The sequence below is a fragment of the Echinops telfairi genome, unplaced genomic scaffold (genome assembly GCF_000313985.2).
Source record: "Echinops telfairi isolate 266 unplaced genomic scaffold, ASM31398v2 ScPeMD7_7400;HRSCAF=8409, whole genome shotgun sequence".
NCBI lineage: Eukaryota > Metazoa > Chordata > Mammalia > Afrosoricida > Tenrecidae > Echinops > Echinops telfairi.
Window position 1 is genome coordinate 22,142,687 of NW_022111300.1, and position 2,735 is coordinate 22,145,421.

At 48.7% G+C, this 2,735-nt stretch overlaps 1 pseudogene; it reads left to right on the plus strand.

The window, feature by feature from the left end:
- The first annotated feature begins 248 nt into the window (after positions 1–248).
- Positions 249–1,050, plus strand: LOC115871626 (annotated as a pseudogene).
- Positions 1,051–2,735: the final 1,685 nt, after the last annotated feature.

Genomic DNA, 2,735 nt, shown 5'->3' on the forward strand with positions numbered 1-2,735 from the left:
GGTTATTTCCCAGAGACTAGAGGTAGGAGATGACACTAATCTCCTATGTGTTACTCAGGTGTCTGTTACTCACATGTGACTAGAGGAACATTGTTACATTTTTAGAGTTGGAATCAGACATACTTGTCAATGGATGAAGGAAAGAAAGATGTCAGTCACTTGATGCCTCAGATGGTGTCACCGTTCAGAGCAATGGAAATAAAGTTTCTTGAGGAGAATTAATACATTGGGACGTGTGCCTAACGCAGATGCCCGAGAGGAACTCCAGGTGGAACTTTTCTGCACGCATCCGAGTGGCAGGTCTTCATAATTATTGATCTTAGGGGAGAGGGCACGTCTAGAGGCACAGATGGATCTCATCAGCTGATGAAGAGAAGGTGGAGAAGGCCTCACATTTAGGCCTTTAGCGTTTCAAAGTCTTTCACATTTTTTTGTGAGCAAGTGTTAAGAATCTGCTGTGTGCCAGGTACTATTGAGTGCAAGGTGAATGAAACTTGCATGGTCCCTGTCCTTTTTTGATCATGCAGCCTAATGGGAAAGACAAAAATAGAGACAATTAAGTTCATTGGTGACATTTAAGCCGAGATAGAGGTTAAAAAAAAAAAAAGCTTAATAATACAAAGAGTAGGTGGTCTACTTGCTGCACGTGAGATCAGAACACTTGCCCAGGTAAAACACAGCTAAAAGCTTATGGAGTAAGTGGAAAAGGAAAACGCGCACTGAGAAGAGAAAAATAGAACGCCCCAAAGGAGCTCCACAGGCTTAAAGACAATCTCAAAGTAGACGGTGATGCTTTAATGAAAGATGTTCAAGAGATAGCAGCTGTTGTGGCGGCCAGACACGGCCCAGAGCAAATGCAGTGTGAGGTGGATGAAGAAGAAGGTGAAGACGAGAAGGTGGAGACTGATATGAAGAGGAAGAGGAAGAGCCTTCCAGACCAGCACCAATGAACCCGAGGCAGAGAAAACAGCTGAAAAAAAGGGGGGAAAGAAGGGGAAAAGCAAAGCCAAGGCGGCGAAGGCAGCGGGAGGCTTAGCCTGCAGACTCTGAAAAGCGTCCCTGGAGTGGGGCAGGGCCGGTGTTTGATCTGAGGGGATTTCAGCATTGACCCGCTGGCGACGATTTAGTTCACCCTAACTGAGCGTCTTCCTTCGATTCGAACCTCATAGAACTCAAGTTCCTGTGGAGCACATAGCTTCTTTGTCTGAAACAAGCTGTTCTGGTGTTTTCATTCGAGGGGCTGTATAATCTAGGTGTTTTCAGATGTCAGAAGTTTGTCCCGTGTGAATTCCTTGTGATCATTTGTCCGTACAACTTCATAATTATTGTAAGTGCCAATCACATGGACACATTTAAAATCACTCAGACTTAGCCGCCGCTATGGGCAGTGCTTGTTTGGACTTTAAATTTTGTTCAATCCAGAATAAAAACTATTTTCCAGGTAAAAAAAAAATAATACAAAGAGTAGAGCCAAGAGACGGACTCCAGGTATGAAAAGATGGTATTGTGGTGACTCCATGGTGCGCCCAGCACTCTGAGTAGAGTGTCTTACTCCCAGTCGCAAGTGGAAAGCATTCAGACTTTCACCACCAAGTATAATGTTCTCTGGACTCTTTACAGCTGCCCTTTGTGAATCGAGGAAGCCCCTCCCAATTCCTATTTGTTCTGAGTTTTCTTTTTCTTTTTTTAATCACTGGTGGCATAGTGAGTTGGATGTGGGGCTGCTAACTACAAGGTCAGCAGTTCGAAACCACCAGCTGCTCCTTAGGAGAAAGACTAGCCTTTCTACTCCTAGAAAAAGCTACCGTCTTTGAAACCCACGGGGCTTTTCTGCTGTGACTTGTAGGGTCACTAGGAGTCAGCCTCGTCTTGAAGGCAGTGAGGGAGTGAGAGACCATCCGCAGGTGAGGACTTGTTCTAGGTAAGGGGCGGAGAGATTCGCGGGTCTGAAGGGCCATTGGTGCCAAGAAAAGTGGGCAGATCGGGCAGAGCCTGGTTCTCGTTCTCAGAGCCGATGACAGCTTCTGCGCAGGAGAGAACTCCGTTTCACGCCCCTGCTGCAGTGTGGAGAATGGCTGTGGGTAAGAGATGATGAGCAGATGTGGAGACGAGGAGATTCTTTCAAATGGTGGCCACGGCTATGCCCGAGGCCCAGCACTGGGCTCAGCTGTTTCTCTCAGCAAGCGTCTGTGGCTTGTCCGGACCTCCCCCTGTGAGTTTCGGTGTGCTTATTTTCAGAGGGGCAAGACAGTCTGGGGACGTTTCAGGATGAGTCATTTCCATCCCCGCTCCCTCCCCTCCCCAGAGAAGCGCTGACAGCCGGGAGAAGCTGGCTGCCCTGTTTCAGGGGAGAAGCAGCTGGATGTTTGGAGTCTAGGGGAAGGAGGCACCATTCCAGGTGTTCAGCTGGAGAAGGATGTCACACTTGGCACAGGAGAAGGGATGAGCAGAAGACCAGAAAGACCCTCAGTGAGGTGGCTGCCATCCTGGGCTCCGACACCGCAGCAGTTGTAGGATGGCTTTGTCTTGTTGAACTGGAGGACTCAGGCCAACAGGAACCCCCTGAGCCAGTTGGAAGTCTGTGTGATTTCCTCACAGCAACTAGGGAGGGCAAAGTCAGGGAAGCTCAGGGGCAGGCAGTGGGAAAGCCCGTGGTGGCCACAGATGCCCAGTGCTATTCCACAGCCTGGCCAGTGAAATGGCTTCTTTCTCTTCCGTGTAGTTGCCGCAGACAG